The sequence below is a fragment of the Candoia aspera genome, chromosome 2 (assembly GCF_035149785.1).
Source record: "Candoia aspera isolate rCanAsp1 chromosome 2, rCanAsp1.hap2, whole genome shotgun sequence".
Classification (NCBI taxonomy): Eukaryota; Metazoa; Chordata; class Lepidosauria; order Squamata; family Boidae; genus Candoia; species Candoia aspera.
This window is the reverse complement of record NC_086154.1, coordinates 102,825,719-102,852,689: the sequence shown is the minus strand read 5'-3', so window position 1 is coordinate 102,852,689 and position 26,971 is coordinate 102,825,719. Positions and strand designations below refer to the sequence as shown.

Sequence of the window (26,971 nt, the reverse complement as noted above, 5' to 3'; positions counted from 1 at the left end):
TCAGGAAATCAGAAGACGCTTAATCCTTGGGAGAAGAGCAATGACAAATCTCAATAAAATAGTTAAGAGCAGAGACATCGCACTGACAACAAAGTTCTGCATAGTTAAAGCAATGGTGTTCCCTGTAGTAACATATGGCTGCGAGAGCTGGACCATAAGGAAGGCTGAGAGAAGGAAGATCGATGCTTTTGAACTGTGGTGTTGGAGGAAAATTCTGAGAGTGCCTTGGACTGCAAGAAGATCCAACCAGTCCATCCTCCAGGAAATAAAGCCAGACTGCTCACTTGAGGGAATGATATTAAAGGCAAAACTGAAATACTTTGGCCACATAATGAGAAGACAGGACACCCTGGAGAAGATGCTGATGCTAGGGAGAGTGGAAGGCAAAAGGAAGAGGGGCTGACCAAGGGCAAGATGGATGGATGATATTCTAGAGGTGACGGACTCGTCCCTGGGGGAGCTGGGGGTGTTGACGACTGACAGGAAGCTCTGGCATGGGCTGGTCCATGAAGTCATGAAGAGTCGGAAGTGACTGAATGAATAAACAACAAAAAAGGTAATTTTGTTCAATGTAGCCCATTTAGGAATACATAACTTTTCTCTTTTTTCTTCTCTCTGAGTCATGTTCACCGTTTCAATGTGCTTGGTACATCGTAACGTTTCGCATGTCATTAGCCTGATACGTGTTTGATCTCAGAAGGGAGGAAGATTCCTCTTCGGGGAGTTCTTATCTGTTGGCTGCTGGGTTGGAATGTATTTGGGTTATCTCATGTATTCAAGGTTGCTTTCCCAGGATGTGTGGAAAATGGTTACCGGCACCTGGGAGGGGGGTGGTTGCTATGGCTGGTAGCGGGGAGGGATTACGTTTGGAGCCGAGGGTTTTTAGTTTGTATTTGGCACGCTTTTAGTCATTCTCAGCTTTCTCTGTAACTGTCATAATTTTCCTAATAAATCAGATTTCATTTAAGTAACCTCTTGTGAGTCTGAGTGTTTGGGATAGGCAACCATTACACTCTGTCCCTCCATCCATCTATAATACCCCACATACACTGAATCGTTGGCATACCTTTTTGACATTTTGAATCAAGGAACATGTTGCAGAAAGGTCATGTTCAATTGTTGAACTAAATGCTACCTCACCTCAATTACCTTTTCCAGAGCTGGAGACCTGAACCCCCATCTAACATAACAAGAAATGAAATTTCAATCAAACAAAGATGGTTCTTTTTTTTTTTTTTTTAAGTTCCTTCCAACTCAAAGGAACATTGGAAAGAAATTATGTAAAGGGACTCTTGTCTTCTCCATCCATCAACAAGAAAATTTTCCGAAAAGGAAACGGAACAGGGCCAAATGTGGTATGGTGTGAGAAACTGGCAAAAGAAAGGCTGAGGTTGAAAATGGATTGACTGCTGCTGGAGGCCATGGGGAAAGGCATTCCAGGGAAAGTCCCCAAATGTATCCCAATGGGAGAGCAGCTCACAATGCTGTTGACTGCTCCATTCAATCCCCTCCTGATTATGTGACCAGAAAGGAGTGTATGTAGCCTGTCCCATGCTTCCCAGTGCACGCATACACACAAACACACATGGATGCAACATGAGGAGGGAGCAGAAGCATCTATGCAGAGAATCACCTAGAGGAGACAAATAACAAGATGTGCTAACGTATTGGGTGACAGGTAAGCTGCTGAGAGCCATTTGGTTTATTTAGTTTGTTTATTGTTACTTATTTATTATACCAATTTATACAGCTACCTATCTTGCAATTGCAACTCTGGGCAGCAAATATAGGGTTAAAACCAACTAAACAACAAACAACAGCAACAACAATAAACAATAGTAACTATCCAACTGGTTGTGGTATGTAACTAATAAATAAGTAACTTTGTTACACAGAAGAAAATGTAGGTTCTTCCTATAGTTACTGCTGATAAAGGGGTTGGCCAGAATTCAAGAAGCCATTTTCTGCATGCTTTCTTTACAGTGTAATGGTACAAAAGGATATTCTGTGAATTTAACATATACACACTTGTGTGCACGCACACACACACACGAATCCAGTTTTGTTCTACTGAGTTCAATTTCTTATCCCTCTCAGGAGAACTTCCTTCTCTCTTTTGACACCATTTTTGTTGGGGGCAGCTCTGCTTGAAGTTTATGTTGAAAAATTATCCTGTGTATTGAATTGTTACAGTTTAGCATGAACTCAGGCATGTTGCTTGCCAAAAATGCTAAAATGTACATCTCAAAGGCAGGATGTTGCATCTTGTCAGTATAAACAGTCCATTACTGAGAGTTCACAGTCAGGGGAAGTCAACTAAATCTCTAAATTTGGCTTGGGTTAAACTTCTCCATTTTAAATGAGTTTCACTAGGATAAATCTTTCAAAGTAGAAAATTGACAGTAAGCCTGTCAACATATATGCAGGATTGTTCTCTCACTGCAGATCAGCCCATTACCAGCTGGTTTACAAAAAGTGTCATTTTTTTTCCATCCAGTTTGGGTCATGATACATACATGTATCATCACTTTAATCTGGCTAACACAGGCTCTCAGAATGATATGCATCATACAGCGCAACCATCAAATGCATTATGAAGAGAAACATCTGGCCCAATAAAACAATGACAAAAACTAAGATGCTTATGGTTGCCTGCTGAAGCTCTAGGCTCCCCCCTTGTTCTTTCCTTTTGCCTCTCAATTTCCCCTTTTTGATCCTGCTGCTTTAAAAACTGAATGAGTTAAGAATTGCTCAGGATGATAATAGGGCTGTTAAGTTTCTTTTAATGATTGCCATCCTAGGAACAAAACCCAATCAGGCTCTTTTGGAAAGAGGATGTAGTCAAGCACAAAGCACTGGAAAAGAGAGGCTTGGAAGAAAGGAAAGAAGCCGTTGCTTTCACACTGTTAGGTGTTTAAAGGAAGATGAGCCCAGGATACAGATGACTAATTCTGGCTAATTGCAACCTGCATGGGTCAAGGCCTGGAGGCCTCACGGTTGTTAAGTCAGGGCAGCATCCATCACCAGCCTCTCCACCGAACTACTACGGTGGACCATCAGCAAGTCAGGACAATGGATAATACAATGGTGGCCTGAGAGGACTTAACAGCCACAAAATCTGATCATCAGAGATGTTGATTGCCTTCAGTCCAATTCACATTCTGATTCGCAGATTACTGTAGGGCTGGGATTCTCAAACTTGTTTACATCATGCCTTTATTTTGATTGTTTAGAAACTGACTATCATGACTATCCATTAAATTAATTCAACATCTTGTGCATGAATAAAAGTATCCATTGGATTTCCATTCCCCCCATCATCTTTCCAGCAATCTGCCACCAAACTTCCTATTAACTAGTTCATCCGCAATCTTCCAGCTGCCTACCTGTTGATCTTCCTGCCACATACCTCCCTATCTTCACAGCACTTTCTCCTTCCTAAAAGCCCACCCAGCCCTTATAGCCTTGTTGCACCCCAATCTTTGCAGCACATTCCCTCCCTTGTTCTCATCAGTCAACCCAGCCCTGATCTTCCTACCATGCACACAGCAATCTTTCCAAGGGCTTCCCACCTATCAGCCCCCACCACATCAATCTTCTCAGTCAGATCTTCATTTGAAAGGTGGCTTTTTTCTACACTTTTTAAACAAATCACACCCTCATGTTCCTTTTGAAATTCCTTCATGTTCCCCAAAGGGGTGTCTGCCCCCAGTTTGGAAAACCTAGTCTAAGGGAAGTTGCTTTGAAGAAAGAAACATCCAACAAGGACTCTATCACTTCCTGCTCCTCACCCTTGTATATGTGCACTTCTTTGTGTCTCATCCTGTACTGAATACTTTTCCTATCTTCAGTCCCAACAGGAAGGAAGATTTCCCACATCTATCAAGATACATTGTTCCTTGGCAGCAACTGCTATGCTCAGTGCAGAAAAATAGGAAACATTCAGTATCTTCAAAATACATGTATTGGCATGAAAGGGCTTGCCTCACATATATCAAGGACAGCTGTATAAATCAGCTAGGATGGAGTGGAAAAAGAGGGAGAATTACAGAAATGAGGGAGAAAAATTGTGTTAGAAATCGTAGTCCTATTTGGAAGCCACCATCCACACATCTTTGGAGAAGCAGAGAGGAATGCAAGTATCTAAGATGAACTGCTGATGTAAATGTGGTTGCTTCATGTACTTGTTTCTTTGGGGTATTTTTATTGGTCAAAACTCAATTCATTCTTAATGCATTTGCCCTTTGAAGAAGTAAATGAGACTAGATGCCTGGTAAGTTTTCTTCTGTCAGAACCAGACCTAAATATAGTTCTGATGGAAGTAAAATTTCATCTTTGACATAAAATGTGAATGCTGCCATATATATTCCTATTCCAATTCCTTCTGGAGAAGCATGGATTTTAGAAATTGGGGTACTGTATAATGCTTTTCATCACAGAAATATTGAACTATTCTTTCAGGATTTGTCAGACTATACATCCTGTTACAAAGCTGGAAAACTCTTGTTCTATATCAGAAAATAAAGCAATGTTTTCTTTTCTCTCTTTTTCTTTTCAGTTAAGTGGCAAAATTCAGTGGGGCAATTTTTTTTACTAAAAATTATAAGATCATAATGGGATTGCCTTCCTGCCCTTAAAGTCTTCCCACCCCTCTTGGAAAATGAGCTGAACTTACACTGCTGTATTTCAGTGCAAAATAGCTGGATTTGGGTGACATTTTCAGGTTAAAAAGGCCAAAATTAGAGCCCCAGGTTATTTTAAAAGAGTCTCTGGATCACTGGAAGTTCTCCTGTGGTCCAAATTGGTCAGGAGGCTAAATTTGGCCTTTCCCCCCAAAATCATTGCCCTAAATAATTCATTCTCCTGAATTCTAATAGAAGGAAAAAATCAGGCATTTCCAATATGACATTTTGAGTTTCTTTAAATTTAAGGAACACTCCAGCTTTCAGACTGCTGGCCAAGATTTGTCCTGTGCAAAGTGAACCCAGATTGTTATACTGATTTCATCTTTAGAAGCCTCTCTGTTAAACTCAGCAGCCTGCTGTTTAAACTCGGAGAACCTGAAAATGCTCTTTGAGCATAGCAGGGGCTTGCCAATAAAGAAGACTGTGTTCCTTGTTCTGTTTTGCCTCACACTCTACATTGTATAGGTTTCTGTGAGTTTGTCTTTAGGCCACAGTCCCAATAATGACATTATCTTTCAAAGTAGAACCCAGAGAGGAACTGGCCTGTTTCCATGGGAACAGTAAGTCTTCCCTAGCTGTGTACAGGAACCTCAGACTGCACGCATTAGCACAATGGTAGCAGACAGAGCTGATCTATAGTCAATCCACACTGAATCCTAAGTGATCATTTTTACCATTGAGGCACCAGGTGTGAAATACCTACTTTATACAGCAGATGAAGGTCACAGCTAAGGGTGGGTTTTAAAAAAAATGTTCAGCAGAGCAGTTGGGCCATGCTTGGGACATGTTATAAAGCTTTCCACTTTTCAGTCCACCTGTAATTAAGTTTTTTCAGAATGACATAGATCTGAAGTGCTTCTCCCCATCAGTGGGTGGACTGTGTTGAATGAATGTATATATGTGTGTGTGTGTATACACACACACCCCTTCAGCCCTAATCTTCACCAATCTCCCCAAAGGCAAGGTCCAGCTTTGAGTTTGACTGCATCAGCTTGGTATGAGTTGCTCGGGAATGAGTATACTGACCTCAGCAGCCTTCTTAATATCAGGAACATATTTGAGGGGGATAATACCAGCAGCCCAGCTGCTGGTATCATTTCCTCTAAAAGCCAAATGTTATTTTTAAGGATGATTGAGATGTTTTCCAGTGAACATTCTTGGTGTGAAATATAAGGACTCAGGGAGGTTAAACAATTTGTGAAAGAGTATTGCCCTCAAAGTTTTATTCTCATGCTCTGTTTTGTTGGTGTTTCTGCTTTGTTCCAAGTCTTCTTATCTCATTACCAGGGACCAAAGCAAGCTTTTCCTTTACAACTATTGTGACTTATCTTTATATTCACCTCCTTAGATTTATTCCTTTGCACTGCCGGCACTACTGCTGATTAGCAATTTTCTGCTCTGTCCTCTTCCTGGTTCACAGAGTAGTATCACTGCTTAAACTACAACCCATCTGCCTACCAGCAGCTATTTCTTAGGAGCACACCTTTTTCAAGTGTCTTTCCCTTGTTGATAGTCATGGAAGAGGCCATCTCATGAGGAAGGGAGCCCCCCACCTGCTAGTTTTGCTTTCTTCCAGATTCAGATTCATGCCAAAGAAATTTTCTGATTGGATTTATAAACCTACACACAGAGACACACACAGACACACACACGCACACACAAGTGTTCACAATAAAATTCTCATTCATCTGCACCAGAAGGGTTTCATCCTATTCCCAGGATGAAAGGAGCATAATTTACTTCCTGTCATGAGAAGTGTCAGGAAAAAAAAAATAGGAGATCATCCCTAATTCAAAGCAACAAACTTGGTTGAATATTAGAAAGTGAAACCCAGGCATTTAAGTGATAAGAGCTCTGAAAGCTCTCTGGTGAAAGTGATGGATCTGTCAGTTTCTCTTTCTCCCACATTCAGTCCTTTTAAATCATAAGATTTTCCTGTACCATTTATAAAAACTTTCTGAATATTGATAAGCTTTTATCTTAAAACACACCAAATGAAAATCTTACTCATGTCTATTCAATATACCCAGTAATGTCAGAGTGACAGATAATGAATCCAAGGACAAAATAATATCAGAACATTTGAACCTCCCAGGACTCTCCATTATAGATCTCAAAGCAGCCATTTTGGGGAGAAAAGAAAAAAGAAACTACCAGCACAATCAAGTGAGTGACTGTTGAACAGACATACATCAAAAGGTTTCAGGCAATCTCAGAAGGTCTCAACAAAGACAATGGGTTTTTAACACATTGCAATTGTTAATTGATCAGGTACTGGTAATCTGTCTCACAGGTAACCTGCATCTGCATAATCATTCTGTCTTCCTCCCACTTCCCCTCCACCCCAATTTAAATCCTACATCAATTTAGCCACTCCATGCATCTGATGAAGCAAGCTGTGCTTTTTAGTAAAATGTGTTAGGCGGGAAAAGTACTACCAGACTCCTGATTTTTGTTCTGTATATGTGTATATATTATGTTGATATGATATATGTGGGCATACCTGTGTGTAGTGCATGGATATGTACATGTATAAAAGCTATACCCATTACCGAAACTGCCTAAAAGCCTTGTTTGGGTGTTTCCTCCCTTCCCTTTTGGCCTCCAATTTCAGCTGCACAAAAAGAAACTTCCTGCTCGATTGGGGAAGGCAGATATACAATTGACCATTAAGTAAATTAGCCATTTGGCATGCCCTGACTTTCAGATTGTTTGGAATGGCCAGCCCTTCTTGAGAATGCTTTTCTGCATTTAGGAAAGACCTGTGGCATTCTGTCATTTCATGGAGCCCTGGCCCTCCAACATCTTATTTTCAGCCAGAAAAGTCTAATAAAAAGCTTTCCACATCAACTGAGAGTATTTAAAGTGAGGGGGGAAAAGGGGGGGGTCCTCTTTAAGACCTAGGTTTGCTCAGAAGTGCAGTGCATTTATCTTTGTTTGTGAAAAGTAGTACTATTTTAAAAGGCATTAAGCATGAAGTGATTAATCAAATGGCAAGAATAGGCCTTTAGGGTGCTCTGGAGAAACACAATTGAGAAATGATGCTTTCTGCTCTATTGAAATGCAAATGCTGCACACAGCTCAGCCCCTTCATGGAAAAAAAAGCAGCATGTTATTTGTTTCTGGGAATACCTGATTCAATTTTTTTTTTCTTTAAGCATTAAGGTGGTAAGGTAGAAGAAGTATACTTCTTCAACTAGAGCAATGATATAATAATTAACTGAAAGATGCTTGAGGAAGTCACAATTCCAAGCAAGCAGGCAACAAATTGGTTGCCTTTGTTTTACATTAGAGATCTTACCTTTTATATCGCTCTTTTTTATTAGCTCAGTCTTCCAATTTTAAGGCAATTGAATATTTTTCAGAGATGAGGCTGACAGCTGTTAAAAGCCATGAGTGACAATGATTTCATTTTGTTGATAAAATTAGAAAGAATTAAACAGAGAAAAAGGTCTTTTTAACCTTTGTTACAATCCACTCTCAATTCAATTAAAGCCCCTAAATGCAACTATTAGAAGTCGACTAAATGACTATGGAACTTGGAGTTTATGCTTGTCATGAGAAGAAGATAATAGTACTTGTGAGACAATTTTCACAGGTACAGGAAATAAATCTGAGTTTGGAATGCTCACAAAATGTTTAACCTATTGAACTCATTCCAATCCTAGAGGAAGGAAAACTGGCTAAATGAATTCCATGGAATATTCTGTGGAATAATCTGCCTCACACTGATTGTTGGGATCATTTATTTTGTTAAACTTATTAGAAGGTGCAATGCTAACTTTTACTAGTACATTTAGCCTGCGGTCATCTGTTCTGATTGGCAATACCTCTTACAAAACTCAGACACAGGGAAGCTTTTTCAGCACCTGCTACCTGACTTCCTTTCAGCTGGAAATTCCAGTGACAGAAGCTGAGCTTTTAGTCATGCAAAGCATGGATACTGCTACTAAAGCACAGCTCAGGTGATTGCCACATAAGATGCACATAGTTGCCAGATAGTATTAGTCCCACCTGCATCACAGAGAAGGTAAATTGGCTTCACTAAGTGCCATGCAGATCATGACAGGTTCAGAGGCCTCAGGTACCTTCAGTGACACACAGTTTCCTGGAAGAGTGCAGTCCTAGAAGACCCCGTACATGCACTGAAATATCCAAAATCTCCCAATTGTTGTGTCTGATACAACCATCTTTCCCAAATGGGTACTTTCCAAGTCATTTGACTACAGTGTCTATCACATGCAACACAACCTTTAACGGAAATGTAGCTTTGCTTCCCTTTCAGTTCTTTCACAGAGGCATATGAGTGTTCTATGTGTTAAGAGAACAAAAGCATGCACATAAATATCAAGCAAGCCTATGTGCAACTTGGGCAACTTGTCTGTAGATAAAAGGGTGAAATTTTGTATGATAACTTTTTCTTTTCTCTTAGTGAATGTGGAAGAATTGGTCAAAGATGCATATCTGGTGCATGCTTTTCAGCTGTAAGTGCATGTCATTCCCAACATATTCATAGAATAGATGATGGGAGGCAAGTATATACGAGCTGCTGTCTCTCATTTGTGCAGAAAATGATGAACAGTCTTTGGTAGTAGCATGGAAACTCAACTCTTAATTATTGTTGCGGATTCATTTCTGCAAGAAAGAAGGATATAACCTGTTTTGCTGATCTATTTCTGATGACCTTCCATTCACCTGCAATCTGACACTCTGCCCCTTATTTATTTAGAGTGGGGATCTTTAAAATAAATACATGTCATTTTGTGATCACAGTCTTTCATCCTACAATCAGTGATCAATTCTGAGACCAAAAGCAGGGATAGTCAATAGAGTAAAATATTCTTCTTACTTGATATCTGTGTGTAAAATAATACCTCTGATAGCTACCCTAAAAGGCCTTTATTATTTATTCATTCTACTATGTTTTCTAGTGTAGTGAATGTGCAGATGGGGCGTGAGAAATCTTTGCAGACAGATGGTCTTGCATTTGGGGAAACAAACTTGTGTTATCTTCCTGGTTGCTTTAATGAGCTGATTCTGTTTAGGGGGCACATAAGAGAGGGAATTTCTCAGCCTACTAGATCTTCTGTATTTTATTTGCATTCACCAAGTGGAACAAATCCTAAAATGGCTAGTGTTCAAACAGTCCTTAATTCTGCAAAGTGAAAACTTGTGAAGATTTTGGAACCACCAATAATTCTGGAGGACTGCTTCACATGAGACATACGTAGAATACAAAATACTCCACTAATTCAGGCATAGCTACTTTGCAGCTGTTTTCGTCTTCAAGGCCTGCTCCTGTTCTTTTCTTCACTTATGACTATTTTGAAAGAAAAGACTGTCTTTACCCATACATGTCCTGCACATTTTCATGAGAACGGTTCTGACCTTACAGAGATTATGTTTCACCCACATTAATATGCTACTAAGAAATGTTTCTTTGAAATTGTTAAGAGTTCATAAATTCAGAAATGTATTGTGGTAGGTGATATAGCATAGCAGTTGAGAAAATGAACCATATATCAAGAAATTTAGTTTGAATTTTGCTTTCACCATGAACTAATTAAATAACTTTAGGCAAGCATCTTTCAGTTTCAGGGAATCTCCGCATGAGGACTATCCGATAGTCTGAGAGCAGTTCCAAGTCTCTCTCAGCTACATTTGCATGGTTAAGACAATTTATTCTCAGCTCAGTTATTGTGCTGCTGAAAATGAAGCAAAATCAGTATTTTGTTTGCAGTGGTTTGAAATCTGGTATTTCCATACAGCTGGTTTCCATGTTGGATGGAACTCCTGCTCCTGGGCTCTGGGTGTCCTGGCAGGTCCTTCACAGGGAGTAGTGGCTCAAATTGCTTCATTTCTAGCATTTTTGGATCAGTGGCAACAAGTCTGGTCATGCATCAGCTTGAAACTATTTCTGAGAGTTTGGGGAGTGAAAATGATACTATTTGATAAATGATAAAAAGAAAATGATAATCCTTCCTACAAGTCTACTGACAACCAGGCCACTACAGCTCAGCTTATAAAGCAGAGTGGACTATAAAATAGTCAACCAGGTGCCATGACCTGACAGTCCCATTCCCAGTAAAAGAAGTTGGACTATATAAGATCTAAAACCGATCACAATGTCTGTGTGTATCTGGTGAGTTCCAATAAACATGAAACTGGTCACACACTGCCTCCTCTTGGTCAGTAAGTAGCAAAAATGTATACTATAAATTTAGCTGGGGGATAGGGGGAGGGTGCCTCAAAGCCAACGACAGCCTTGACCGCAAAGTGCTGTTGGCCGTCAATCATGATTGGAGCAGGAGGAGGAGGTTGGGGATGCCAGCGGGAGGAGTGGTGGACAGGCTTGAGCAAGCTGCAATGGAAAACAGGGTGCAAGCATTTCAAATTGTGAGGCAGGTCCAATTTAACAGTAACTGGATTGATAAGACCAACAACAGGGAAAGGACCAATGAACTTGGGAGCAAGGCTTTTAGAGGGTTGTGGTGACTTGATAAATTTGGTGGATAGATACACCTGATCCCCAATCTTGAAGTCGTGTTGCAAGGAACGATGCTGATCGGCTTCAAACTTGTAAGCAGCCTGGGCATCAGCCAAAGCTTGTTGAATCACCGGCCAGGAATCAGACAGCTTAACAGCCCAGTCCGATGCAGAACATGTTTGGGAAGGGGGTTTTGGCAGTTCAGGGATGGGAGCAAAGTCGTGACCAGAAACCACACGAAAAGGGGTTTGCCCGATACTTTGATGGACAGCATTGTTGTAAGCCACTTCAGCAAAAGGTAGTAACTCCACCCAATCATCCTGATGGTAGTTAATGTATGTTCTAAGGAACTGTTCAAGAGTGGAGTTTAAAATCTCAGTAGAACCATCAGTCTCAGGATGGGAAGACGTGGACAGCGCTTGTTTGGTGCCAATCAATTTTAAAAATGATTTCCAAAACTGGGAAGTAAACTGTCCTGCAGTCACTGACCAAATGGGAGGGGCTACCGTGGAGGCGGTAGATGTGGAGGAGAAATAGGCGCGCCAATTGCGGGGCTGATGGGATGGATGCAAATGGAATGAAATGTGCTTGTTTGGAAAAAAAATCTTTTACAACCCAAATGACAGTTTTCTTCCAACTGGGAGGAAGATCCACAATAAAATCCATAGAAATCTCATCCCAGGGACGGGACGGGCTGGCCACTGGCTGTAGAAGCCCCTGTGCTTTTCCCCCCTTATGTTTTGACATGGCACAAACAGGACAGGAAGCAACATAGTCTTTTACATCACATCTCAAGGTAGGCCACCAGAATTGACAATGAACCAAATGCAATGTTTTGACAAAACCAAAGTGTCCAGCAAGTTTATCATCATGGGAACACTGTAAAATCTCAGCTTTTAAAGTTTCAGGCACATAAAGGTGGTGTTCCACCCATGCCAGACTGTTTTCAAACGAAACAGTGTCTTTATTAGCTAGCAACCAAGTGTCAGATTTCAGCGCCTGGAGAAAGTCCTTCCGTAACTGACAAGGAACTTGCACTTTCCACTTCCCAGACTGGGCTGGGGGCGGGGTTCCCTGCACTCAGGTCTGGCTCCGAGTGACAGCAACTAAACCCAGTTGTGGTTCAGTGAGAACAGTCCCAACCACATCTGCCCCCCGGTCAAAATCCGGAGGTAAACATGACAAAGCATCAGCCAGAAAGTTTTTCTTTCCTGGGATAACTTTTAACTGGAAGTTGAAATGACTGAAAAACTGACCCCAGTGAATTTGTTTAGGACTGAGATGCCGGGGGGTGCGGAGGGCTTCCAAATTCCTGTGATTGGTCCAAACCTCGAAAGGGCATTTAGTGCCTTCAAGGAGGTGATGCCAGGCTTCCAAAGCAGCTTTTACAGCAAACGCCTCCTTTTCCCAAACATGCCACTGGCGTTCGGTTTCAGAAAATTTCCTGGACAGATAAACGCATGGTTTTAAGTGATTTTTAGAATCTCTCTGTAACAAAATAGCCCCAACTGAGGAGTCAGAAGCATCAACTTGGACCACAAAGGGCCATTCAGGATCGTGGTGCTGTAGAATAGGCTCAGCAGTGAAAAGGGATTTCAGTTTTTCGAATGCTGCCTGGCATTCAGGCATCCAATTCAGCACTGCTCCAGGATGTTTTACCTTGATTGTCTCCCTCAAGCCCTTGGTATGGAGTAAATCAGTGAGCGGCAAGGCAATCTCAGTGAACCCCTGGATAAATTGGCGATAGTAATTACTGAACCTGAGGAAACTTTACAATTGCCTCCAGGTGTGGGGACGTTCCCAGCTTAAAATCGCCTGAATTTTTGCAGGGTCCATTTCAATGCCCTTGTCAGACACCCTATAGCCCAGATAGTTAAGTTGGGTTTTGTGGAATTCACATTTGGAAAGTTTGGCATAGAGTTTGGCATTTCTAAGCTTGCGTAACACCTGTTTGAGGAGGTGTTCGTGTTCCTCCTCAGTTTCAGTGTAAATCAGAACATCATCTAAATAAACCAGGACCCCTTTAAACAAATGATCATGTAATACTTCATTAATCAATTGCATGAAGACTCCGGGCACCCCTGCCAACCCAAAAGGGAGGACTTTGTACTGAAATGAACCCAGTGGGCAATTAAAAGCAGTTTTCCACTCATCCCCAGCTCGTATGCAGATGCGGAAATAGGCTTCGCGAAGATCGAGCTTGGAGAAAATCTTGCCCTTAGACAAATGAGCTAACATGTCCTTCATGAGTGGAAGAGGGTACTTGTTGAGAATTGAGATGGAATTTAACTCTCGATAGTCCGTACAGAGTCAAAGTGTGCAATCTTTCTTTTCCCGGAATAGCACAGGGGCCCCAACTGGGGAATTTGCAGGTTCAATAAGCCCCCTTAACAGATTTTTGTCAATAAAGTCTCATAATGCCTCAAACTCCTTCTGAGTCATTGGATAAATTTTTGGCTTGGGCAATTGAGCATTGGGAACCAACTCTATTGCACAGTCAGTTTTCTGGTGGTGGGGTAGCTGATCTGCTTCCATTTCCCCAAAGACATCTGCAAAGTCTTGGTATCGATCGGGCAAGCCTTCTAAATGTGCCAAACTAGGGCGCAGCATGGAGATCGCAGCCCTTCCAACCCCCGCACGTGCAGCTCTCTCTGCTGTAGGAGCTTGGTAAAACCTATCTTTAAAAGTCACAGTTCTGTGTTCCCAGTTTATATATGGGCTTCAATAGGTCAACCAGGGGATCCCCAGAATTACCAAGGGATTGCCAACAGGTGCTACTATGAATTTTAAAGTCTCATGGTGGCTGCCCATTTGCATTGCAACAGTTCCAGTGAAATGGGTTCCCCCCCCCCGCTGCCGTTGAACCATCCAACTGTGTGAAGATCAAAGGCTGCTGGAGGGGGAAGCTAGGCAGGTCCAAAGCAGCAACCAGATCAGGGTGAATTAGACACCTGGAACACCCAGAGTCAACCAAAGCCCAGACCTCTGTAGATTTTGTGTGGGAGCCCAATTTCACTTTTACTGCTAAAGTGGGACAGTCAGCACTCACCATAGCATCCTCACGCCCATCCTCCTCCACCTGCCCACAGGCGCTTTTCATGGCAGGTGGCTGGCGTTTCCCACCTGCTCCTTAGAGTCACCTTCAGCCTCTCCCAAGGAGTAGAATACTTCCTCAGCATCAGCTGCGCCCTTGGCTGCTGTCATCCACCGCAAGGCAGGGGGCGATTTGGCCGGTGGCTTGCCCGCTCGATCTCCAGCCTTGGCTTTTGGGCAATCAGCTGCTCGATGCCCTTCCTTTCCACATCGGAGACACTGACCCCTCGTGTAGCGTTGATCTCTCTCCTCATCCCAGGCTCTATAGCTTGGCTGGGGAGCAGTCACAGCACTTCGGGGTGTCCTCGTGGCGGGTGGTCTTTCAGATCTTCTAGCTTGCATGAAGGTATGCTGAATGTGCTCAGCCTTGCCTGCCAGACAGATCCATTCATACAATGACTCTGGGTCGTCTCTACACAACGCCCACCGTAGGACGTCTCGGTTGAGTCCCTCTTTAAACCGTTCTATTAAGGTTGACTGAGACCAGTCGGGGATTTTCCCAGCTAGAGCCTTAAACTCTAGGGCGTAATCAGCTACAGACATTTGGCCCTGGGTAAGATCCTTCAGCGCCTTCTTAGCTCATGCCTTGGACAGAGGCTCCTCAAAATGCAGCTTTAACGCCCCCATAAAGTCCTAGAAATACTCAAGTGCAGGGGAGTCAGCCTCACTTAATTGAACATACCAGTCAGCCACTTGACCCTTCAACTTGGTGGCAATGGCAGCTATCTTAGCCTCTTCGGAAGGGAAGTATGCTCCAAACTGCCCCATGTAACTTTTAGCATTGGTAAGAAAGAAAGATAACTTGGTTGGATCCCCATCAAACTTGACAGAAAAGTCTTTCACCCCCACTCCTGTTGGAGCAGAACCGGTGACTGCTTGAGTGTTTGGGCCCCCAGGTTATGGTAGTTGTTGCTCTGCGGGGTGGAGATTCATCCTGGAGCCGTCTCTGGCCTCGCTCCGCTGGCGGTCCGGATGGGAGGATGGGGGATGGTTGTGTGAAGCTGGGATCTTCTCCGCGCCTCCCCTGCCCCCCCAATGACAGACAGGTTTCTTAGCATGTACTCCATCAATTCTATTTTGGCCTCCATCACTCTTAGCCTTTCAGGGGTTTGAGATTCCTCCCCCCCCCCTTGCATGTTAGGCTGTCTCTCTGTTGATACCATGGTAGATTCTACATCTGGGGTCAGCAGGAACTGATACTTCCAAGATGCCTGGGATGTCCCTGGCTGGGGTTCTCCAACTTCATCCCAGGTGATCAACTCTGCGGGTGATTCACCAGTTGCTCTGGTTCTCCCCCATCATCAGATTCCTCCACCTCAGGACTGGAACTCGATTCCACCCAGAAATCTGAAGGTTCTGGGGTGAGGCTCAGTTCTCCGCTCTTGACCGTCAACTCGGGCATCAAGCTAGCCATCTCCTCAAGTCCCCCGGTCATAAACTTGGCCATCGTTAACTATTTTCCCTCACAAGAAACTAATTTTGGTAGGACCTAACAGTACAATTTTGGTGATTCTCAGCTTTATGTAATGGTTGCCTATTCTAAAACACTATCAGACTCATGAGCAGGAATTCAAAGATATCTGATTTATTAAAGAATAGTATGCAGGATCACAGAGAAAGCTGAGAATGATAAAAGCGTGCCAAATGCAAACTAAAAACCCTCGGTGCAAATGAAATCCCTCCCCCCATAGAATCTTCCCAAGTTCACAATCCCAGGTGCTCCTAATGGTTTCTGATGGTCTGCGGGAAAAGTCCTTAAACAGAGAACATAACCCAAATACATTCCATTGTAATGAACACAGATACAGAGCTTGGTACAAGGTTTCACAGCAGCTCCCTCCCAACAGAAATGCATGTCAGCACCATGGCATGTGAAACGTTACGATGTATACTGTACATTGAAACAGTGAACATGACAGCTCCTTATGCCAACAAAGCTTGGATCTCTAGGATGGCCTTTCCAAATCTGCTGAGGGGTTCTTAGAGTTGATGCAACACATTTCCAAGGCATCTGCTTAGGAAAAGTTGCCTGGTACATTGGAAAGAGTTCTTTCTCATTGTTCTCCTTTATTCTGCTGTGATCAGCTCTCTCATGCTGTATCAAGTCTAATTCTGTACATGCAATTTAAGTGGAATATTGATGAAGAGGTTTGTGTCCAGAATCATAATAAAAGATAAGGTTAAGCTTGTTTAGCATAGAAAAGGCATAATAGGTGGAAGAAAATATTTCAGTTCTTTGGTTCGGATTATTAGATCCAAATCTAATGGTGAAAAAATTATAAGAAAAAGGATCAAATATATCATTGGGAAATCCTCCTAGTGGTGTAAACTATTTGACTGCAGAACAGACTACCTCAAAAGGTGATCAGCTTCCATTATTAGAGGTGTTTCAGCAGAGCTAGAATGGCTTCCTATAAAAAACGATGTCGTTGATTTGTCTTGACTCCACAACCTTTTCATCTCTGTGGTTTTATACATCCCATTTGGATGTTCTAGGTAATGGAACTGGGGCATATTCAAAGTAAGTCTTCCACCAGAAACTCTGGAGAGGGGGAGGTGTTCCCACTTACAAAATATGATTATTTTTCACTTCCTTTTTCATGGCTGAATAAAAATGGGAAACAATCTGGAAATGCCTTGGGTTACTGATAAAACAACTTTAATTTTTTTGTCTCATTTATTTATTTATTTATTTATTTCTCTTTTGCTGTAGATTACTTTTTGGTTCATTGCTTTCTTAAGTGTACAGTCTGAGCAGGGCAAGCAGGAAGACCTGGATCTGCCAACTAGCTTGGGGATCCAAGAGTGGTAGACAGTCCTGGGGGTGGTTGGTGGTTCGAAGACACTCTCTCTGCCTTTTAGTCTTAGTTTTTCTCTTTTAACTTTGTATTTTTAAAAACTTTTTATATGGTTTTATATGGTTTTTAGGATCTTTTATTTGTAAGCCACCCAGAGTCACTTCTGTAATGAGATGGGTGAGAGCCAGTTTGGTCTAGTGGTTAAGGTGCTGGGCTAGAAACCAGGAGTCTGTGAGTTCTAGTCCCGCCTTAGGCATGAAGCGGGCTGGGTGACCTTGGACCAATCACTTTCTCTCAGCCCAACTTGGTGCAATGTAGACTAGCCTCCTTGTGGTGCACCCAGGGCAACGTGACTTATCACGGCTAAATTAAAAAAAAATGAGATGGGTGGTGTATAAACTTGATAAATAAATAAATAAACAACATAACATAAAATCTTAGAAGTAATAATAAAAAAACCTCCTGCCTTTCAAGAATACCATACCCAGCCAGGTATACCCATTCCAAAGATAGGGGTTAATTTTGATCTGATTTTATGTGCAAGATAACTGTTGGATACTTAATCTTCCATCTGTCTTCTGTTTTCTACCACTATTTCCTGTATACAAAAAGTTAATTTGATGGATACTGGGAAGTTCCTTAAACACCAGGAGACTTCACACTATTTTTTCCCATTAAGTCCTTACATTTTTGGAGGTGTGAGATAACAAATATGTGGAATGGAGCGTTCCACTAATTTGCTCTAGAGATTATTTGTGGTGATTTCCTCTGTGGCCATAAGATTGCTATTCTGTTTCTGAACCAAGAATAGGACAATACAGAGGGAGCCACAATGACTTTTTGTAAAGAGAGATGAACAGCATTCATTCATAGTCTTCTCTAAGTAGTATTATCTTGAAAGAATTGTCTGAATTACAGAGGGTGAGTTGCTAGTATCATTTATCTAAAAGCATAATCTTTCCCAATCTGTTGCTCTCTAGAGGGTTAGGGCTACCACCTCCAAAATTCCTAGCCATTATAGGCAATAATCATCTCAGGTATAGCAGACTTACCACTTCCTCTAGCTATAAACTCAGCTAGTGAATACCAACAGGACTATAATTAAAAGAGCACTACTGAGAATGAAGAGGAAGATATAAACGTATGAGAGACTGGACACCTGACTTCTGCAGAGGGATCTATCAATGCAGCGTATGACTGGTGCTTTCCAACACCCTTGTTCAGTCTAATGTGGTCTCCTTATAAACAAAGATTTAGCAATGTTCTGAAAAAACACTAGACCATTTTTTTTTAAAAAAAATGTGGGTTTAACTAGGAAAGAGAAGAGTTCTGCCAGCTGTATGTTGCTAGTTCTGGGTACAAGTTTTCTGCTGCTTCTGTCAGCAATGGGTTTCCTACAGTTGTACTAGTTACTGTTTTTATTAATTTGGGAGAAGAGGCACCGGGTCATTCCAACTACTTGCATGCACTTGACCATTCCACAGCCTATACTTATATGGGCTGTCAGCTCCAACCACTTGTTGTTAGCACTGTCATTCCCTTGCAGAACTAGTCAGAGTTTTCTCTTTATTGTTGCTTCCTTCTGCTATGCCTCATGCCTTTCCTCTGTCAGCCACACTATTTCTGGACACAGGTTTGTGCTATTTATCACTACACCCATGTTCCAAAATAGTCCAAATGACAAATAACAGGCATATAGCCTGCAACCTATTAGTTGAGCAATTGGATATTCAGTCTAACTATCTACCTACTCTCACTGATCCTTACCTTGTGCAAGCCACTTGGTGTGTGGATGTGGTTATATGTGCACACATCAAATGTAATCTACATGTCTTTTTGCCTTAAACCCATGCAGATGACCAACTAATCCCTGAAGGTGAAATATCAACCCAGGATACCTTGCTGTTCTGTATCTTCCTATCAAGGCAGAATAATCACACATCAGTTCCTCTCCCCTGTTTTTTAACATCTATATGAAGCCACTAGGAGAGGTCATTCAATGATTCAGGGCTCAGTATGTTGATGATACCCAATTGTACATTGCTACCTTAGGCCATGAGGGAGATGCTGTCAACGTCCTTTCCTGATATCTAAATGCTGTCAGGGTCTGGATGGGAAAGGACAAACTGAAGCTGAACCCTAGGAAGTCCAAATTGCTGTTGATACATCAGGTTTTCTTTTGCCATCAGAGTTCTTCCTTGATGGACAAGCACTATTTCCCATGGAGCAGGTCTGTGACTTGGGGGTCCTTTTGGAGTCATAATTCCTTCTGGATCAGCAGTTAGAAGCCACAGCCAGGAGGGCTTATGCCTAGCTTTAGCTGGTGCACCAGTTATGGCTGTATCTGGAGCAAGAGGACCTGGCTATACTAACTCATGTCTGCATCACCACCTAGTGCATCACCTAGTTAAACTGTTGTAATATGCTGTATTTGGGGCTGCCTTAAAGAGTACTTGAAACCCCAGTTCTGCAGACCTTGCATTGGTTGCCAGTTGGTTTCTGGGCCCAATTTAAAGTGCTGGTTTTGGCCTATAATGCCATGTATAGCCTGGCATCTAGATAACTGGAGGGCTACCTACTCCAGCCACTACTTGCCCAATCAGTCAGATCTTCTAGGGAGAAATCACTGTGGATCCTACACTTCCAGGAGATTTGGGGGACCAAAGCAAGGAGGAGTTGCCACTCTGTGACAGTGCTGACATTGTGGAATAGCCTCCCTCTGCCAATCAGGTAGACACCCTCTTTGCTGGTGTTTTTTTTTTTTTTTTAAAGAAAACTTCTGAAAACTGGGTTATTTTGGAGAGCCCTTCTCTGAGTTGGTGTTGCCATTGTTATTTTTTATTTTTACGGTATTAGTGTGTTTTTTTCTTTAATGTTGTTTATTATTTCTATTTATGACTGTCAGGTTTTGGGGTCACACCATGGATGTTTTAATTTAATTATTTATCTTAATTAAGCTGCTGAGAGTCTTGGATTTTGGCAGGATACAAATATGTTTAATAAATAAACTGATAATATGAACTTGTAATATTAATCATCATTCTGGGCTTTTTTCCACCTTATACTGGGGGAAACTTCGAATACATACAGTATGATGGGCCTGCAGCCTTCTTCTGATCTCATTCTCTTTGGGTTGCATCAAGAACGTAAACAATTTATAATACAGATAGGAAGCCCTGTTTGTTTGTTTGTTTGTTTGAATTTTAAAGAAAAAGGAATGATCTAAATACATGATGATCTGGTTTAAGAAGATGCTCAACAACAGAGGAAAATGTGTAGTGCAGTGTATGGCTGGTTCTGCTGAAACAGCAAGAGTCTGGAAGCATTGATGGACAAACTCTAGTAAACCTGTTCCTCATCCATTGACCAGCGTGACACGGTTTATGGGAAAATGAAGAAAGACTAGCAATGCTGTATCCTGACCAGAATAATAATCAGATCAAAGGATGACAGGGTTTTAAACCGGCTGGTATTTTTTTCTTTGGAAGATGCAGTTATTCAGTAATTTTGTGGTCACAATGGCACTATTTTGTTCCTGATAGGTCTTGAAATGTTACAACCTAATGTGTAACTGATGTGTAACTCATGCAACAACATGAAGGTTACTGTGTAAATGTATGGGAAAGGTGATGCTTAATTATGTGGCAGAGCAAAAGGTGGTGATGAGGCATCTGTTCAGGAAGAGAAGTACATGCCTACCTGAGCATGAAAGGAATGGCTCATCTGAACTCTGCAGGGAGGAAGCTTGATTGTTTATTGCACTTTGGACATATGGCACTATTCTAGAAAACAGTTCAGAACAATCTTCACACTACAATATGAACAAGATGCAACAAGCCCAACCTTGTGTATGCAATTCATTGGTGGATGAAAAATTGTTCATTTGTGTGACCATCATTATGGAAAGAAGGTGTGTTTCCATGGATGTGTCTTTCCATATAACTTGGCAGGTTAGAGGCTTATTTTCATGTACACTTCCAACTTTTTTTTCGTAATGTCCTAAGGAAAAACCTTAGTACTGAAATGCTGTTTGGTAGGGCTGTGCAAATTATTTGGAAGGATACATTGGGAAGCAAATGCAGCAGCTTCAAGGAGGCCTTTTGAAGACTTGGAGTGCTAGCTTTGAGAGTCTCCCTGTATCAAAGAACATTCCCTTTTAAATGGTTTGCATGGCCCTAACTTTTGGGATCTCCCCAAACTATAGTGCACAACTACTTTCAATTCTTTGATTGTAATTGGATCAATTAAACTTGAGTTGTCACCGCTTTTTAATCTGCATATCTACATTATTTTACAGGCAACTAATACAGTGCTTCCTTTCACTCTAATATATTTATAGTAAGAAAGCCCAAAATTTAATTCCATGTGAGAAATAATCTAAATGCACAACCTCATACATACACAGCTGTCTGTTTTCATCCTGATCCATTTTTTTAAATGGCACTGAAAAGCCTGTTTTAATGTTCTTGTTTAATGCCTGCTTGTGGAACAGTTACTTTTTTTTCCCCCTTTCAGATTTGGTGTTGATAGCTTATTTGTCTGGATAACACATCTATTTGATTGCTGTTATGTGCTGTAAAAGCATCTCAGAAGACACATAACATTTAAAATGAGACACAGTAACCTTAATCTCAGGTACCTGATAAGACATGGGGAGATTAGTACTCTTTTGTTTCTAGAGAAACACAGCCTCATTAACCACAAGTGAAAATACTTGATTTGTGTCTAACATTTGCTTGGATTTGAGAATAATTCTGGCAGTTTATAGTTGTATATATTTAGAGGGGATCTGGTTGGTAAAGATTGCTAAGAGTGTAAGTTGTTGGTAGCAATAATAGCAGTAATTAGGGCTCCAGTGCCTGCTTTGCAAAAATCTAGGCCACCACTCAGTGGCAGAAGAGCTGTTCAAGCTTTCTTTGCTGCCATCTAGTGGTTGCCCAGAATGTTATAGTCCAGATATAATAGCCCTTGCAGCAATAGCATCCACAAATAAATTACCCAAAGTTGGTGGCATAGTTGACTTGATGTAATGGTATGTAGGAATGACCTTGGGAGATGGCAGGAAGAGCTGCAGACTGGACAACTGTAATGCAAAATGTATCTCAGTCCACAGGAGGAGCGGGGGCATGGGAAGCATTTCAGAAGGGATCCTCCCTAGTTTTCCAGACAGTTAAAGGAAAGGAGGGGAGGAATACTTTCAGACTTGTAAGATTCTGTTAATGTAACCTTACAATAAAGATAGAGCTAGTATTCATTGTTGTGCTTCTTGTCTGGACTACCTCAAAGGGCTAACAGCCCCTCATCCATTTCATCTCTCACACTCGCATTAGCTATTCTTTGAAAACAACAGTGTTGGAAGAGGGTCTGATTACCTTTAGAATTGGGATGCACTAAGTTGAAGTAGCTCATTTTTGCTATGGGATGGGAGCCCCCATGAAATCCTTTGGTTGATGGTGAGTGAGAGCGCTTTCTTTCCCACACTCACAATCTCACCCAAAGCATTTCTGTCACACATTCACACAGCCTTCTCTTCACTTCACTCTGCACTGGAGAGAATACTGAAACCCAGGTTGTTCAAGAAGATAATCAGTTACTAATTTAGCTAGGCTGACTGTGTTGATTTTATTTGAAATTATGTGTGCGACTGTTTCTTGTTTTCCCTATATTTTGCTTTTGCAGTAAATTCTTTTTTGCATCTTTACATCTGGCTTCATTGATTTAATAAATACATTCTTATTCAAAGTTTCCATACCTGCAAGACTGCATGGTTACATAGCTACTTCTTGTGTTTCAGGACTGGCCCAAAGTGTATTAATGTTTTTCATTACTGGGTTGTGGGTAGGAAGATCCAAAGTACCTGACTTCCTGGTTTTCTAGAGCCAGAGAGATGTTCTTGTTAGAAGGGCTAAGAACGTAGGCATCCGTAGAAGTCACAGTGACATCAAAAAGATATTGTGTTGGGATGCCGTTGCACAAATGGTGCAAGTATGTAACACATCACTTGTGTGCTGATATCATGGCACATGCAGTGTCACTTGCCCCTTCCCTCCCCACGAGTGTCTATTGCTAAGATCTACCCAGCGGGACAGATTAGGAGATGTCAGGAGGTTCATTTTGACTGGTGGCAGTGTATCATATGGGGAAACTCTTGAAAGAGAGGAACTGCCAAGTAAGTTTTTACACTGTCCCTCCCCCCAGTTTGTAACAAAGGGTTCCCACCTCTGCTTTTGTTCAGTTCATACTTGGCCAGACGTATCATGAATACAGATAAAATATTGAACATTTAATACAGCCTTTCCTTGGTTGCATTTCTTTTACAAGCAACCTTTCCCAGCTGTTCAAAACGGAAACAGCCCTTTATCTACCAAATCCAAATAATCTAGGATAGCTAGAGTTGTTTCTCAGAGGAACTGTAATGGTTTCCCAACCCACAAGGCTTTGCTTCAGACAGATACTGTGACTGTTCTTTCACCCTATTATCTGCCTGGACTTTCAGCAAATGTTATTTGTTTGTCAAAACAGTACCGTCAAAGGGCCCCGTGTTCTTAATTAAAACCTTGACCCTCTTCTAACCCTCTCTGGGAAATGCTCATTAGTGAACTACTCTGCTGCAGGCTGCCGAAAATTTGGAGACAGCACTATAAACATGGAGATTCCAAAGTGCCTCACGTAAGACTAAGTAATTTCCTTCTGTGAGAGTCAGAAGATGCTCGCAAATTTGATCATGGGGTGAGCAGTTCACAAAATTCAGCCCCAGGATTTCAGGGCTGTTCACCTGGGGAGGGGGCTTACTATAGGAAGGATGAAAAAAGCTTATAAACAGATCAAGAAGAAAACAGTGCTTCCTCTTTCAACTAGTTTATGGGGGACATGAGGGCTGGCTAAGGCAAGAAAACAGGCCGTTTGGCTTTCTGGCTGGCTCCCAAATTAAATGAATATAATGAACTGAACTGTTTCCTTGCACTCATCATCTTTGTATGTGCCCAGCTATTAGCAGTTTACAGAGATGGGCCACAGCCGCATTAATGTGCCTGCTATTTGACTCCTGCTATTCTACAAAGAAAAATACATACATGGTGGAACACTCCAGCAGAAGTTCATCTCCCAGGAATTCTTTTCAGTCCTTGACCGCAGAAGCAACGAGACTCCATGGTAACAAGAGACGATGCTCCATACATGCTACTTTCAGATAATGCTCCAGGTCAGAGATCTATTCAGTTGAGTGAAGTTCCATTCAAGCAGAGGGGAAAAAAAAAAACCCTCCTTGTTTCTTAATCTCTCTCCCAACCTCCCGAGGCTGCTTTCCCCTTCATTCCTCCCTACCTGAGATAGGGGATTATTTACCTATACGTTGACACTCTTAAAATGCTCTGTCATCTGTCAAAAACTTATCTGTCTTTCACAAAATCCAGCTCTGACTCAGCTGTTTCCAAAAATATCTTCCAGTCGTATCGTAACAGCTTGCAGCTGCTTTTTAGAACTGAGGCATGAAAGGAACATGATAGTGCCTGCCTGATTAGAAAGCAAGATGAATGCAACATTTTGTCCAGGTAAAACGTGGGCATGCTTTAAAATTCTGCTTTTTGGTGTGCTAATCTATGGCTGTTGCAGGCAACGCACTGGGACCTGCGAGTCCTAGTTCTTCAAAGAATCTAATCAGATTCAGCACTTTCTGCAGCTGTAGCACTAGAACAATTCACCTGAGGGAGGAAGAGGTGATAAGGCATGTCATGAGAGGGGCAAGGATGTCGCTACACATTAATACTTGTGGAGGTAAGGCAATTAATCTTAGCTTATTCACCTTATTGATAAAGCTGTTCATATCGGTAATGCTGTAATGAGAATCAACTCTGCCTACTACAGAGATGAAAGCATTTCAGTATTTCATTCCTAGTGGACCCACGGTGGGATAATACCAGCTGGCACCAAGTACCATCAAGCCTGTATCTGATATCTGATACAAAACCCACATTGGCTACTTGAAGGGCAAATTATATTGGGAATTAGATGGTGGGGGGAGTTTGTCTTTACTGTTTCTGCTTAAAGGTTTTCAACATTAGCGATCATGCTAATTTTCGGAGTCGCCTACCTGGGGCGGAACTTGAAGACGCTATTTTTCAGAAGCTCCAGTTCTTGGAGACGTGATTTCAGACATTAGTGCTGAGAGACTCGTACTCGACACCAAGGCCATTGGCCATGGAACTTGTTTGGCAGCCTACAGAGTACTCAAGAACACACAACAAATGAATACGGTTAAACTTTTTGGTCTTTTTTCTTGGAGGAGTGGACACCTTAAGATAAATGGATCCCTAAGGGCACCTGAACCCCTTCCCACAAATCAAATACCGAGGCAGCCATCCATCCCCATCCATCCTCCACTTTTACCCACTCAGTCCAATGATGTCCCAGTTTTGCTATTCATGCCTTCTGCAGCTTTTCAAGGCCAACAAAATAAAAATAAAGTACAATCCCCAGTCACAAGAAAGATGCACATGATATCTCTCAAAGTTTCAGCTTGTCTTCCATTATATTTACCTTACAAATGAAATCATCAGGAAAGGTCCAAAGTTTGGTACTACCAGTGTGCTAATGACAGTGCCATCTAGGGAAGTTTTTTTTTTTTTTTGTGCTAAATCAGTGTCTGGTGTTGTTAAAGTATATTGTAAGTTTAATTCAGACAAGACTCCTTGAAGTACAGACCTCATGTGTTTCCTTGCAATCGGCTCTGAATGGGAAACAACAGGACAGGACTTTCTGAAGATGACCCCTGAGATTCCTTGTTGCTAAAGAACTAATTGGGAAGCCTTCTGTTCATTTAACTTTGGTGTCTGAAGTCCTAAAACCATTTCCAGGCATAGATTTCCATTGGAAACAACAGTGTCATGTTCACCGTTTCAATGGTCTGAATACATCGTAACGTTTCGCATGTCATTTTCCTGACCCGGGTTTGCTGGAGGGAAATTTCCAGCCATGCCAGGCTGTAATCTGTTTACTGCACTGTGGAATGTATGTTTGGGTTATTGCCTCTGTCCAAGGTTACTTTCCCAGGCCGATGTGGGTAACGGTTGCTAACACCTGGGGAGGGGATGGTTGCTAAGAGGGAGCGAGGGTGGGACTGGATTTGAAGCGAGGGTTTTTAGTTTGTATTTGGCGTGCTTTTGCTCATTCTCAGCTTTCTTTGTATTTGCATACTATTCTTTCAATAAATCAGTTATCCTTAAGCCCTTGCTTGTGAGACTGAGTCCATTAGAATAGGCAATCATTACATAAAGCTGAGAATCGTAAAACCCTTATTCTGCTAGCCCTTATCCAGTGTCACCTGTGAAGGGGAGCGCTAGCGAGGAACGAGTCGGGATTGAAAGAGATGGAGAGCGAGGCATTGAGCGAGGGGGAACCGAACTCCACAGTGGTCAGGGCAGAGAAGGTACCCTGTAGCGATGCTCTGGAGGGTCGGGCAGAAACCAACCCCAACTCGAAGGAGATGGAGGGTCATCCAAAAGTACCTGAAATGACCAGTACTTCGGCTGGTGACTACATTACATGGGATGAGGAATTGGTCACCGGGGCGGCTCAAGCTTCCTGGAAGCGGCGGTACCCGCTGTCACCAACGGTGGTCAGAAAAGAGGCACCCGAGGGGTCACCCACTCCTGACCGTATAAAGGTGTTGGAGGCAAAATTGGATTCGGTTGAATTCTTGCTGAAAAAACTGTCAATGGGCTCCAGTTCACCCGGAAAAGGAGGGGAAGGATCCCCCCATAGGCATTCCATCTCCCCGGCGCCCCTACTATCCCCCTGAGGGAGAAGCAGGGTTCGGCATCGAGGAGAGGAGAGGGGCCCAAGGGTGACAATTTCGAGGTCCCCTCCAGCGGGGAGGTGCTCGCTGGGGGCTGTGTCAAGGGCTGAGCGAC

The 26,971-nt window shown here is 42.2% G+C and overlaps 1 long non-coding RNA gene across 1 annotated transcript in view; it reads right to left on the bottom strand.

The window, feature by feature from the left end:
* Positions 1-26,971, bottom strand: part of LOC134492327 (uncharacterized) — a 52,288-nt gene that overhangs the window by 5,776 nt on the left and 19,541 nt on the right. The gene's annotated exons all lie outside the window — the stretch shown is intronic.